At 45.1% G+C, this 15,081-nt stretch overlaps 1 long non-coding RNA gene across 2 annotated transcripts in view; it reads left to right on the top strand.

Moving 5' to 3' along the window:
- Positions 1–15,081, top strand: part of LOC308192031 — a 93,602-nt gene that overhangs the window by 19,332 nt on the left and 59,189 nt on the right. For both annotated transcript variants that reach the window (XR_013948501.1, XR_013948502.1), the window contains one exon: positions 4,387–4,456. This is a non-coding gene — a long non-coding RNA (uncharacterized lncRNA). The remainder of the gene's footprint in view (positions 1–4,386; positions 4,457–15,081) is intronic.

Here is a 15,081-nt window from a genome sequence, read left to right on the forward strand (position 1 = left end):
CAGATGAAGGGCTAACATGTACGGAGATGGTGAAAGATATCCAGTTAAGCTTTCATGAAAAATACTGGAAGTATTAGTCTTTTTTTTTTTTCCTTAATTAAGAAAAAGTGAACAACATTATTTATTTTGCATTTCTTGTTTGACTGCCATCTTTGAAAATTAATGATACCAGGTTTTTAGTTCCAACTGTTTGAAATTTCTCTTTCCTGTTCTTCCGCTCATTTCATTTCCATCATCTTTTTTTTTTTTTCTTCCCCCTCAGTTGAATGAAGGGAAAATAATAGAGGAGTGAATCTAATCCTCCACTGAGGACTACATCAGAAATGATGAAAGAATGCGCATTTTTAAATTTATTAATTATTTATTTTCAAGCACCAAAAAAGGGGAAAAAAGTCAATTTCTTAGAGTTATCATTCAAAAATAGAAAAAAGAAATGTTGACTCACTCGAATACATGTGGTGACAAATTTTAACGCTGGGTGTTAGGCAATGCTTGGGAATCTGCAGATGATGCCATGCCCAGGGGAGGTGTTGACATGGTGACACCAGGGTTTGCCCAGGTCCTGCTCAGGCAGTGTCCCCTTTGGCCTGGCTAGCCAGCGGTCCCATGGCTGCCCCATGGCCCTGGTCTTTAGATGTGTTTCTCCCCCATTGTAGAAGACATTGGCCACTTTCTCTTTGCCCGGACTTTGTGATTTTGCACCTTCAGTGCCTAGAGTGGTCCACAAGCCTACTACTTGTCTCCTGTTGGTGCATGGTGCACACCACAAAACACTTCTCCAGCCCTGCAGGGAGCACCCACTGCCTTGCAAACAAGAAGGTGGCAATGGAAAAGAGGGGCAGTATTTTTGTCCTTTGTGGTGGACTCACCATTAACAAAGGATTTCCCAGTTTTCAAATCCAGTCTTTTTAGCACCAAATTTAGTGTTCTTTTTTTGTTTGTTTGTTTGTTTTTTGTTTTTTTTTTTTTTGTTTTTTTGTTTTTGTTCTGCTTTCTCCCCTGGACCTGGAGAGCAGCTGACCACTGACCTTTTTCTAAAAGTTTCCTTTCTATTTTTATTTTTATTTTTATTTTTATTTTTATTTTTATTTTTATTTTTATTTATTTTTATTTTTATTTTTATTTTTATTTTTATTTTTATTTTTATTTTTATTTTTATTTTTATTTTTATTTTTATTTTTATTTTTATTTTTATTTTTATTTTTATTTTTATTTTTATTTTTATTTTTATTTTTATTTTTATTTTTATTTTTATTTTTATTTTTATTATTTTTTAGACCAAACAATGCTGTGCCCTTCACCACCAACTTTCGTGCCACTTTCTTAGCCTTTGTCTTTATTGTTGCTGTCTTCTACATTTCTTCTCTTAGTATCCTCATGGCTGGTGCACTGACCTGAATAAAAGACACCAGCCCAGCCTCAGTGATGTGGAGCAGCACAGAAAAATTTCCCCTTGGTTTTGGAGATGACACTCAATAACGGTTGCAAAAATGAGACTGTGTTCATCTTGAGTTTGTATTTCACTGTAATTTCAAACAAATACCTTTAACTTACCAGTCATTCCCTGTCTGAAGTCTCGGTATTTGTTTTCTTCTTTCCTAGTTTAATATTTTATTGAAGGATTTATTGAATTATGGCTTGTTGATTTCATACCATTTCTCCAATTTACTGAGATAATTTCGAATTCAGGTCCTGTTCTACAAATGTCCTCTTACCTTGGACTGATCTGCAGATTTTGTAATTCATGCTGTCTTCCGTTACTCAAGTTACTGTAAAAACCTGCAACAGAGCCAGGATGAGGACAGATTCTTCCAGGATTCACAAGAAATCTTACACCAATAGTTCACCACTAGTATTTTTTTTCCCTATCTAATTGCAGTTATAGGGAATTTCGTGTAGGCCAGTGTCTTCCACATTATGAACTTTGAATTGCTGATGAGCTGCAAAGCCACAGAACATGATCTGCACTTGATCCAAGGAAGCACTCCCCCTTCCTATTAAAAGTTTGATAGTAAATCCAGACAGTATTTGCAAGAGAATTTACGACCAGTTATGAACAAGGACCCCAAAAGCCAAAGTGCTGAAAAGCTAGGCTGTACTGACTTAATTTGCTTGTGGCCATGTGGGACAATATTGAAAGCTGTGCTAAAACATATTTCTACCACTTCTTCCTTACCCACAAAGCTAGTTACCTTGTCAAAGAACAAAATTAGTTTGCTCAGAAATGAACAACTGACTCAATGTTCATTTTGTTGAAATGAATAACTGAAATGTTTTTTTTTTCTTGATAAATTCATTATGTTGAGTTGTTTTTTTATCCACTTGTTTTCCTTTGGGTTTTTATATATTGATCAGGTAATAGTCTGTTCTAGTATTTTTCCCGGGAGAGTTAACTAGTTTGTGTTTTTCAATGATTTCCTTTTGCCTTATTTTAAATAAAGATATTATATTTGCCCTTCTTGAATCTTCTGGGATCACTGATATATCATGAATTTCAGGGATAATTTCTGAATGGATCAGAGATTTCTATAGCGGGTACCTTCAATGTCTGAGGGTGGATTTCAGAAGGCACTGATAATTTGACCATATCTCATTTATCTCAAGATTTTTATTTTTTTTTTTCCGTGCTCTGGCTCGCGTTTCTGTCTCCTTGTTGGAATTAATTTTTGAAGTATGTTATGAAGTCTGAAGCAGAGATGGATGAGGCTACTGCATCCTTCTCTATATCAGCCTCTGTTTCCACTTTTTCCATTAAATAATAGACTGCATGTTCTCTTTTCTTCTGCCTCTGCTGATACCTTAGCACTTTTATTGTGGTCTGATGCCCATTACTAATTGTAATTAATTCTGTGCTTTATCCATTCTGATTTTTATGCCTCTATTATTCTTTTACGCTGGTCCTTAGCTATGTGGTCTAGTTCTCACTTCTGCTGTAATTTCTTTTTGATTTTCAGGTCCCTAAAGAGCTCTTGATGCAGCTATAATGGTCACTTACTCTGCTTCCCATCTTTCTAGCACAATAGGATAGGTTACCATTGTGCTTTAACATGGTCTTTCTCTGTAACTGCCAATTTTCTTCCACTCCTCCATGCAGAAATTCCCTTCTCAGGAGACCTCATCTGCCGTGTTGCTGAGTTTGTTGGAGTGTAGGAGGGAGAGCCTGCATTTCCTTTGGGCTCCTGCTAATTCTGCCTAGCTCCCAAAGAACAAAGGGTGCCAACATTTCTGAATTATCTGCACCCAAATGACTTTCCAGCTGAGATTTTTAACTACCAGCTACCTGCTGACTGCAATCAAGTCTAGAGGAGCTGCTCCACCAGCACCTTCCTTCACTGCTTGAAACAAGCCCCCAGAACATTTGAACAACCTGGCATGCTGCCTGTCTCTGTTCTGCTCCTGTTCTAATGCTTCTAGTTCCATTGCCAGCCACAGTTCTGCCCTTTTACTGCACCTGTTAATTTCTAAATGGCAAAAGGCCAAGCTTCAGGTTTTGCTTGTTGAGATGGGGGGCAGCGGGACTCTCTCTTTGTCTCATCCTTAGTTTTGTCTTTCTTGCACTTGAAGAAACTCAGTGATTGGCTTCTTCCTTCCTTCCTTCCTTCCTTCCTTCCTTCCTTCCTTCCTTCCTTCCTTCCTTCCTTCCTTCCTTCCTTCCTTCCTTCCTTCCTTCCTTCCTTCCTTCCTTCCTTCCTTCCTTCCTTCCTTCCTTCCTTCCTTCCTTCCTTCCTTCCTTCCTTCCTTCCTTCCTTCCTTCCTTCCTTCCTTCCTTCCTTCCGCGCTCCTCCACCTGTTTTCACCCTGGCCAGTCTGTACCTTCCCACCCCAGCATCCCTGCTGTGACTACCACCAGTGACGTGTTGTCACTGCCATTCTTCCTCCCCATAGCTTGTGCCCCCAAACATGTAGGGACCACAGATTGCACACAGGTGGGGAGGCGAGACGGTGGGATATGCTTTTGTTGCTTATGCTATGGATACACCCTTCCTGAAGCCATCTGTGTGGGCCTGGGAACAGAACTGGGTCCTGTAGAGAGCTAAAGGGCAAAGAATGAGTCAAAACTGTCAACTGTTTTTCACACATGATCTGTAAAACCTCAACATTGCAGTGTCTGCCATGAAATTTATTGTTTTCCAATAAACTAAAAATGCTTTGGTTTATAAAACAACCACTTTCTTTTTTATTTTTCCTTCTTCTTTTCTGGAAATTGTCCAGTATGTTTACAATAACTCTCTTAAAACATAAAGAAAATTATATTTCTCTGGACAAACGTGTATTTTTCTGTAAAATGGCTTTGATATAAAGTACTTAGCCAGCTCTATAATTTAGTGACTTCCCTTGGCTAAGTACAACTTACCCCTCTTCTTTTTCTTTACTTTCTCTCACCAGCTATTCCAGAAGGTGCCTGGACCCATCTTACATGTCCTGTGATGCTACCAGCTGCATTTCAAAAAGCCAGGTAAATATGTTTGCCCTTTTCATTCTCAGATCAATTGTATCCCTGCTTCTATGAATATGAGCAGGAGGGAGCAACTAAGAGAAGAAGAAACAAATATCCATACCCAGAATACTGCTAAGCGGAGCATTACCTTCTCCTCTCCTTGTCTCTGTCTTCCTGGTGCATATCCAGGAGAGGTTTAAACAGGGCAGAGGAAATCAATCCAGCGGGGTGGGAGATGGAGCAGTACAATCCTGTTCCCTACAGGACTGTGTGATGTATTTAGGTTTGCCAGGCAGTCCTGCTGCTGAGCTACCTGTGACTGCTGAGCTGGCAATGCAGGTGTCCCAGTACTGCCACGTCGCTGTCCTGGCCATGACCAGGAGGCATGGACAAGGTGAGGAAAGTGTTCATTATTTTTCATTTTTACTGTAAGTGTAACTTCTTCCCACCTTAGTGAGGTCTCACTTTGGGGTCTGGTGATTAGCTCTGATCTGGTCGATACGAGTTTGCAATTTTCTCCACCAGTGACACCTCCTTGATGCCTCCAAGAGTTACTGGCCACGGGGTCACCTCCGTGTTGAGCAGCCCACTGAGAGCTTTGTGTTTCCTCAGTCTGAAAATTAAACATTTGGATGCTGGTAGCTGTTCTGCTGGCAGTTCCTGTTAATGATGAAGAATTACCTATTATGCCAGCGTTGGGCGGCTTTGACAATTCCATTACATATTACTAATAGCACTATTAATGTATGGCAGCTTATCCTCGGCGTTTGTGCGCGTGTGTGCATGCATATATGTGCGGCCGTGTGCGGATGCCCCAGGGAGGCCGGGCCGCAGACAACAGATCTGCTGGCAGAATGCAGCAGCCGCTGCGGCCACTTCTCCCTTCCTCCCGCGGGGACACCAGGCTGGAGGGCACTGCCTGGGTTTGCCTCCCCCAGGAGCAGAAGTGAAGCTGAAGCTGACTGCTGGGAAAGATGCTGATCCCTAGTGCTGTGGCATCCTCTGCTGCACGGTCTGTCTGTGACTTGGGAAGCTAATTCCTGTTGCCTGCTGTTGCTCAGTCCCTCTTCAGCTCTGCTCCCCTTCTCTCCTGGTCTTTACTCTTTGATCTTCAGCTGAACCATTCGATTTCTGGAACCTGCCTACGTGCTAGACCTCCTCCTGGGCACAGTCTAAAGCGGTGGTACAGGGCTGGCCAAGTTATGTGTGGTGGAACTGCTTTGCTTTCCCACCTCAGCAGCAACCTAGCTCATAGGATTAAAAAAATAAAACAAAATTATTGTGGTGCTTTCATAGCATAGTGGATGTTGATGTGATGTGCATGTGACTAATGCAAAGTTGACCCCCATTTCAAGGTTCCCTGCAGATTGCACACACTCAGTCTGAGGGAAGGGGGGATAAGCAGGACTGCAAGCCAGAACAGTTGGGTTTTGTGTCCCATTGTTCCCACAGGGAAAGCAGGGACATAACTAACCTCCTCCAGGCTCCCCTGCTGGTCTCCTGCAGCAAGGTGGGACAGAGCAGCTGCTGCCAAGCAGGTGAGGTATCAGCCATACAGAGAAGAGGACAGGGTGGCTGCTTTGGTTTACTCACCTACGGCAGAGGGAGAGCTGGCAGGGCTGCCCTCAGGGCTCCGGCACTTGCTGGTATCATCACAGCCCTGCAGAGGCAAGAGCACAGCCCTCTCTTGCCCTCCTGTCTTTCTCCACATCGCTTTCACCAGGAGCCATCTCCCCCTGCCTGGTATCATGCTGGCAGCAGGGGAGCCATGCCAGCCCACTAGTCCTGGCCTGGCCTTTGCTCTGAGCGTCAGGCAGCCAGAACAGGATGAGAATCTCACCCTCTTCTCCCCCAGGGTTTGTCTCATCATGAAATACAAGGGAAGAAGTTTATGAAGCTTCTGAGAAAAACCCCTCCCTCTCTTGTCTTTAACTTCCCACTGTTTTAATCCTAGACCATCTGCAGGAGAAATATGTTTAGATATAGCTTGTGCATCAGCGCAGGTGAATTTTTCTGTGCCTTGAAAAATGGGACAATACCTTCCTACAGATATTGATTGTCATTCCACATCTATGCTGTCCTCCTAACTTCAGATCAATTTGTGCTTTACCAAGTGGTTTGATGTCATCTTATGGCAGAACGCTAACTTTTTCCCTTTAAGGCTATTTATCTCTGTCCCTTTGTAAGGTCAGGGAAAATCACTGTACTCTGGCCCCCCAAAAGTAATTCATCTAGTGGAGGAAATGATGAGGCAGTATTATGTCTGGCAGCCTTTTTAAACAAGTCCTCAGAAACATCAAGAAAAACCTGATAGGCTTGGGCAGGGAGGGGGGAATTGAGGAAGTTACAGGAGCAAGTCTGAAAGCAATCAAGGGAAAGCTCAGTTTATATTCTGGAAATGTTCCCTCTTCCTGAATATATTTGCAGACATCTTTCACTGTTACTGAGGGGGGAAAAATTAATAATAATCCAAGCAGGCTCCCGAGCGAAGGGTGGCCATGAGTCTGAATTGGAAGGATAATTTATCTCCCCTGCCACTTTGAAGCCTTTTAGCCTGGGGGGGATCCCTTGTCTAATGAAATTAATTGAGTGCGTCTGCAGCCTGGGTACTCCATCTGAATTCCAGTTTCCCCCTCGCTTCGAAGTTGCCAGGTATCTGCTCACCTCCAAAGTGACCTAAGTAAATGCACCGTGTGTCAGTGCTGCTCCTTCTCATGCAAATCACAGCCCAGGTAGTGAGTGGTTCCTGGCTCTGCCGCTGCCTGGCCACGCTCTCCCTAAGCTCCATGCACAGAAGGCAGCCAAATGTTAGAAAAAGTTAGAGAATAAATTCTGTCCCAGGCTATTTTTAAATGCAAATGTCACAGGGAACTTCTAAACAGCAGATTGCTGGAGGGAGGAGAGCGTCACTGGGAAAAGTTTGCTCTATTTTCATCCTTTCCTTACACTGTTTACCTCGGTGCTAGCTATTGGCAGTTATCAGGGGTGTCTGCAAGAGCAAACTGGTCAAAACAGTAAAGAAATCAGAAGATAGAGCAGACCCAATTAAATATAGATAAAATGGGAAATGATGGAGCCAGCATTTAACTGAGCAAGAGGAAATGGGGGAGATAGGTGACCGGCTGTATAAGTTACCATAGAAGGGTGTCATTTCTTCCTTTTTCTCCTGCTAGAGCTCCACAAGAATGCCATAGTCATTTGAATATGCTCACATTTCTTTTAATTTAATTTAATTAATTAATTAATTTTTTTTCCTGCAGCCTTCTTTTACCTTCCCCCACCAAGCTGCATTCAATTTCTCTGCTTTCCCTTCAGAGCGGATTATCTGATTTTATACAGATTTAGTTGTACACGGCTCCGAGATCGCATGAAAGTGCCAGCAATATGACAGTGGTTTGTGTAGGCATGAATGCAGTATTATGTGGATAGCCAGCAGCCTGGCTTCGCCTTGAATAGATGCAGATTTGTTATGTATAGATGTGTGCTTATTTGCTGAATACTTATGCCCTCGCAGCTCCGGGAGCTTCCAGGAGGCAGTTGTGTTTGCGTGACAATCTTGTTCCCAGGGAAGAATAAAGTGCTTGTGCAGAAGCTTTGGCCCTTAGGCTGTCAGATGAGGGAGGTTTTTCTTCTTGTCATGTAGGTTGCACCAAAATCAAGACTGAGCAAACCAAACTCTGAGCAGCAGAAGGATGATATTTTTCTTGGTGTTGTTTTATTTCCTACTGTCTTAAAGGGACTTCTAGCTGGTATGCGCCCCTCCACCAGTGAAAAACAAGACGATATTGATAGCAGGCATGTGTTAGCTTCAGCGGGAGCTTGAGGCACTTTGTTACAGTGAGGTGGTGAGGTGAGTGTCTGAGTCTGCACATGCCCTCCTTCTTCCAAGGCCTGAGGGTCTGCAGTCCTACCTTGTTCACTCCTGGGGCAGCCCTTGCTGCTCTGCTGTGCCTCAGCCATTCCGTATGGATGTGTGGCTCCATCCATGCACAGAAATGTAGAGATCTCCTTCCACTTGGTCATTTCTTTGCCTTGATGCTGGAGGGTGCCCTTTGTCTTGGCCATGTCCCTCAGAGCAGACCCTCAGAGACCATCAGTGTCTTTTGAGAGGGGTGGTACAGGGGGACACTGCCATGGCAAGGCTTGACAGACAGGTGCCTTGAAAGCAAAGATTGATGGTAAGAAAATAAATGTTTCCTTCCAAGGTAGCTCAGGAGTTCATTTCTCTGGGCTTGAATTTAAGCCCTGTCAGTTGTACAGACACGTGGCAGTTCCAGGCTAGGCCCAAAGCTCGTTAAGTCTCATTGCAGTGCATCAAGTTTCAGACATCGCTTTTTCATTTAATAAATCTTTCCTCACCTGTCACTCCCGGCCTTGTCCCCATCCCAAAAGGCACCACCTCTGGGAGCAATTAAACCACAGCTCCTTTCCCGTGCCCGCATCCTGCAGGGTTCACGTGCGTGAGCACGGCGCGGCTCTGTAGGGATTCCCACTCAGCCTGCCCTATGCTGCTGGGGCAAGGGGCCATCAGCAGTGGGGGCTGTTAGGCTGGTTTTGTTTTTCACCTCAACAACACTTGCCTTGACTGAAGCTTTACATTTGCCAAAGGTCCAGGAAAATGTGACAACCCTCATGAAAAAACCCTCTCCCAATTTTTTTTTTTTTCTCGGTTAAAATGTAAACAAGAGAAAATGATGCAATGTTTTCACATTATATGCACTCCTGTTTAAAGCAAACATATTCTTCCCCAGTCAATGTCTAAGCAGAAAAAAGGCCACAGAGAACTGGCTTTCATAGCAGACATAAAAGGTGCGCTGGTGCCCTCTGTAAGTAGAGACAACGTTTGATCTATCTGGATCTACTCTGCAATGAGTGAGAGAGCTTAATGGCAAAAGACTCTGCCGTCCCAGAGAGCTTCCAGCTCCTGATCCTGAGCAAGCTCACCTCAGCTCCAGGAAAAAATTGCGGTGCTCTCTTACGGAGCTGCCGGGAGGGAGGTGGTGATCTGCCCTCTTGCTGCAGGGATGTGAGGACAGGGTTGGGAAGTGGGGTGGAGGAGACTTACGGGCTCTGCTGCTCCATGGCAGAGGAAGCTGTGGGACGTGTCCAGCAGAAGGGAGTCCATTGCCACAGGGGCTGGAAGTGGGGAGGCAAGAGAGCAAGTGGCCCTGAACAGGCTCGTTCTTCAAGTCATAGAACTCTTCCTCCAGGAAAAAAACATAGAAGTAGCAAGGAAAAAATAATCTGAAGTGCCCACCACAGCCCCCATGCATATTACTGTTGTCTGAAGCCTTCTGCCTGTTTATTTCTTTCCACTTTCCAAGCAGAAAATAGATCTGGGGAGATTTTACTTGCTCATGCAATAGCATCTCAGTGGTCTGGTGTTACCTCGTGCTTGAAGGGAACGAGAACAGGAGCCTTATCAGCATTTCAGTGTTTTGCCTTCCCCTTCTCTCTCCTGTTGTCACACACACCCCTCCAGGGGCTGACCACGGGGAGGGGATCAGAGCTCGCTGCAGGTTGTGCAGGGCTGTAGCTGGCTGACTGCACGTGCAGAGCACAGGCTCTGCAATCGGGGCACCCTGAGCAGCCTACAGTGGCACGTGAGTAATAGGGAACAGTAATGATTACAGCTGTCATTTATAGACTGAGAGATCACAACAAAAAACTAACAGCAGCTTCTGAGACTTCCAGTACAGCTCCTTGGAAAGAGAGTTTTAGCAGCCAAGCAGCTTATTCTCCCAGGGACAGTGTGGGCTTGCTCGTGCATCCCTGCAAGTATCGATACCAGACCATGCACCTCCTGCCTGTGACACACATTTTTAGAGCTTATCCAGGAGGCTAAACCTGTCCCTCTTCCCTCCTTTTTCACCTGTGGCAGAGGACTAATTGCTCTGTTTAAGGGCATGGCTTACAATTGATCTTAGGATGGGTAAACATAGTTTGGTACCTGGGGAAGGATGCTCCTTTGTCCTTGCTGAATGCAATATAGCAGTGAGGTGATGTTGGAAGTGTCTACATTTTTTTTTTTTTCCTGGAGACCTCACTTCAGAAGCTACCCTGGCACACAGCAAACAAGTACGATCTGACACAGTGGGGAATTCAGCCTGTGAGGTGGGGAGGGTGCTGAGGAGGCTTGGGGTTGGCAATGAGCACTGCACACCACTGGCTGAAGAGCGTCAGCAGAACTGAAAGGCAGCATTTGTAGGGTTTGCTGTTCGCACACTGCTGGGAGTCCTGCTCCCATAAGCAAAATCTCTGAAAATTAATTCTGGCAGAAGTGTATTTCTCCCTGGGAAATGGGATGAAGGCTGACTTAGCATGGGAGGTCTGATGGAGCCTGGCCAATACCTGAAACCAAAAGTAGCATATCAGGAAAAAAGCTTTAGAAAGAGGCTTGTGGAACTCAAACTTCCTGTAGCAGAGGTGAAGTTTAGCCAAGCATTTCTCCAACTCTGTTCATGGCTGTTGATGATCTTGCCTGCTCACACAGACCCTCCACTTCTGCAGCTCTTTGTTTCACATCTGAATTTTAGAAGCTAGAGCTGAATATGAGGGACACAGCCCCTCAGTAGCTACAAATGATGTAGCATCTTGAAGTCAGGCCTAATGCTGCTTGTTTATGCTGCTGGTTTATACCAGCCCTCCAGGTGACAGATGGGCGGGAGTCATCCTCAACATGTCCCTCTGAGTGAACAACATGGGATGATGAGGACCTCTCCCTCTCCTCTTCCCCAGCAGCTCTTCATCAGGTCTGTCAAGAGGAAGAGCATTTTTCCTCACAGCAAGATGTTCCCAGTGGCCCACACCTATATAATCACCTCTGGGTGGCTGCGGTGAGCAGTACTTCAGGTTATTTGGGAACAGCAGAAGGGAAGCGTTCATCTAGCTGCCATTTAGAGCTGATGTTTCACTGCTCACTCCTGCAGAAGCATCCAGAGTTTAAGGAAAAGTTGCCTTAGCTAAACAGTAAGCCAAGAGCTGAGATCTGTGAACCTTGATGCCTGCAGTCCCCCTCCTCCTTGCTCAGCAGCAGGGCAGTCCCATCGAGCCCCCATCGTGCCCACCCCATGGAGCCAGCAGGAAACTGTGCCACAGCTGCTGGCAGCCACCGCCTTCGGGAGAGAGACATCTCACAGCAAATTATGATGAGACAGGGTCAGGGCATGCACCATTTTTGTAATGTCTCTTGGTACTTTCCAGCTTTCCAGCAGCCAGGAAAACAAATTGCCGCCGGGTACAGCAAAGGTCAGGGTTGCCATCAGCTAAGCGAAATCGCTGGCTGTAATAGTCCCATCGACATTTCCCTCTGCAGCAGCTGCTGTCAGCACAAGGTGCTGTCATTAGCTGTGGGCTGGGCTTTTGTGGAAGCATTTTGTATTTCATTTCAGCGAGTGGCACTTCTCACCTGTCATGTGCTTGGTGAGCTGGTACTCACGGTGCAGCGAGGACAGAGAAAGAGAAGCTCAGAGCGATAGCATTCATTACCGGGAGGTGCTGGGAGCAGCCAGATGGGCGACAGCTCGCAGGGTGGCAGGAGGAGAGCCCAGCTGGTCCCAAGAATGGTGAACAGCTCTACAGGTGTTCACCATTCCTCCCTGACAGGCACTAGCCAGGGGAGTTAGCATCACAGAGTATGTGTCCACATTGCTCCTTCTCTGCTGGGAAGCTGACTCAGTACTACCCCAATGCTTCTTTCTTCCCATTTTGCTTTTTCCCCGTGTCTGATTGTTTCTGTCATGGTTTGGTCAGCATAGACTGTGCAGCTCTGTATGAGCAGCCGAACCCAGGGGCAGGATTCCTCAACCTTCAGCAGGGGCAGGTTTCCCCCTTGGCTTTTGGAGGACCACTGGCAGTGGTGATTTATTCTGAGAGGAAGATTTTCCTCCTCATGCCTGCGATGTCACCGAAATATCGACCTTAAGGTGTGCAGTTATAGGCTGTGGCACTGTTGTGGCTGGATGGACTGTAGAGACCGTGCTGCTCCCTGGGGCTCCCAGCATGGTCACAGGGAGCCACCTGCTTTTCATCCCCTGGGAGACGGTCAGGAGGATCACTTGTGGAATGGGGAGCTGGGAAACATGAGCAATTCCACATTTTCCCTTGATAGCCAGGCTTTGTTAAATGACTTAATTACTCCACCTGGAATCAAGCAGCCCGGAGTGTTATTTTGTACCGAGCACCATGCAGTGACTTGCATCAGGGCTAAACATAAGCTGGGTACTGCTGCTCTGAGCTGCTAGCTTGTTGCCTGGTTTAAACAACCCCACAAAGTGCAGGGCTGGCCTTAGTCCCCCCAGTCCCTCTCACTTTGGAAAGTGGCCGTCTGTGGGTACAGGCTGGGCAACTGCAAAGCTGTGATATACCCTGTGCAATGAGGTCTTTTTTACCTTTTACATAGTGTTTGAGAAAACATACTTGTACTGTTATTACTAAGTCTGGGATGCCTTTAATATCAAATAAAAATTTCTTACCTAATAAAACAGCCCAATGAGTCGCAATTGTGTATTTAGCATCTAACTGAAGCATGGCATCCAAAAATTCTTATTTGCTTTTCTCCCTGCATCATCCTCCCTCCTTCCCTGACGTACTCCTTTACCTGCCCTCGCTGCTGTGCTCTCTTTCAAGTCATTTCTTCTGATCTCTCTGCTGACTAATTAGAGAAACAGCCCTGAGAGGCACCATGGCTTTCAGCTACACATTACAGCTGTGTAAATTCGCTTTGACGTTCAGACAGCCTCGATTTCTCCCTGCCTGCAATGGGAGTCAGTGAGCTGGAGAAGAGGAAATTGTTTGCATTACACAGCTACGGCAGCGAACCAGCATGTGCCTTGTGCCGCAATGGGAAGCGCTTTGTGGTTTGACTTGGCGGCTGGAGCAATTGTAGTCTGGGTAGGGACCAGCAGGCAGGGAAGCTGACTGCGGGCTTTGGAAAAGGAGGTCCCGGAGTGTGCGTGGGCTACAGGCCTGTGCCTGTGGCTTGCAGCCCCACGAGACTGGACTGCTTTGCTGGGAGAGGGGCCAAGCATTGCATGAGCTGGCTCCACCAGCAGCCATCTGAACTGCAGCGATGAAAACGCAGAGCCCCTGGTTGGGGGCAAGAGGGGATGATGGAAATTGCATGTAATCACCTTCATTTAAGTGAATCTCTTTGGTCTGTTTTATTTGATGTATGATCATAATTGCCCCATTTGGACGTAGGAGCTATGAAACTGCTTCTTAACTATGGTCATAATTCACCTGTTATTAGAAACCTCATGAAGAGAGCATTACCACTATGTCTGCAGATAAAAGCTATGCACACACATATGTGTGGTTGTACACAATCATACCCATGGTAAGAGAATATTAACAGGCTTACAAAAGCCTCCAGTCAAAATGGAGGCAATGCCAGAATTAAACCTGCCCAGACAACTTCCTCTGGGGGTTTGTGCACCCTTAATCACATCACCTCATATTCTGTGATCCCTTTCAGGCTTCTGGATAGACAGTGTCCATTTAATGAGCAGCTGTGCAATGTTTTGCTTTACCATCACTGCTGAAGACACATCCCCTTTCCTTATTATTGGGAGCTAATCAAGCCCTACTCTGAAGACAGAATGAATCATTTCCACTTTTTTTTCTTTTTTTTTCTTTTTTTTTTCTTTCTTTTTTCAGCAGTGTTCACCACTGATGTAACCAAACACTTCTCTCTTTAATTTGTCTTCAAATGATGTGATGAATTGAACTGGGGTGCTATTTTCCACTCTTTGGAGCAAGGGACCTGAGTAAATCATACAATCATAGAATCATTTGGGTTGGAAAGGACCTTAAGGATCTGGTGTTTCCAGTTTCTTAACACCTAATCTAAACTCTTTTGTTTAAATCTCTTTTGTTTAAAGCCATTATCCCTTGTCCTATAACTACACACCCTTGTAATAACTCCCTCCCCAGGTTTCTTGTAGGTCTCCTAAGAATACTAATAATAAGGAAGGTAAGCCAAAAGGGGATGCTAGTGTTGGATGCCCATATGGGATACCCAGAACACCTTGTAATGTGTCACAGGTTCTGTTCACAGTGTAGCACTACTGTTGCCTGCAGTTGTTTTTTGTGTGTTTCTGCCAATCAGACCCTCAGATAGTGTACCAGGGAGCCAGGAAACATCCACATGCATATGGACTACTTTATGTTCCTGTGCAATGCCCTTTTGTGCTTGCAATCACTGTCTTCATTCTCTGCAAATTTTCCAACTTAAAAAAAAAAAAAAAAAGAGAGATACAGACACAAAAATTTTGGATGAAAAGGGAGAATGAAGGGGCATAAGGGACCTTGTACAAAATCCTTACTGAGTTGAAAAAATCAAATTAAATTAACAAGCTAGGGACTGTTTTATAATTGTGCATAATAGGTTGCACGAGCACCTTCATTTCTAACATTTTCTGTCTTTTGCATGTGTGAATTTGAAACCATAAGAATGCTCTTTGCAAACAGGTGTGCACATGTGCATGCAAGTATGTGAGCCATTTCCTACATTTAAAAATAAAGTAGCTGAAAACAAGATTTCCATCACGTAGCAATACAGTACTGCATATGAACCATCACAAGGCTTGGGGCATTTCACTTGCACAGCATGCACATCTGCCCCCTGAGTTAATGGAGTGTCT

This window comes from Anser brachyrhynchus (genome assembly GCF_964034855.1).
Source record: "Anser brachyrhynchus genome assembly, chromosome: 3".
Lineage (NCBI taxonomy): Eukaryota > Metazoa > Chordata > Aves > Anseriformes > Anatidae > Anser > Anser brachyrhynchus.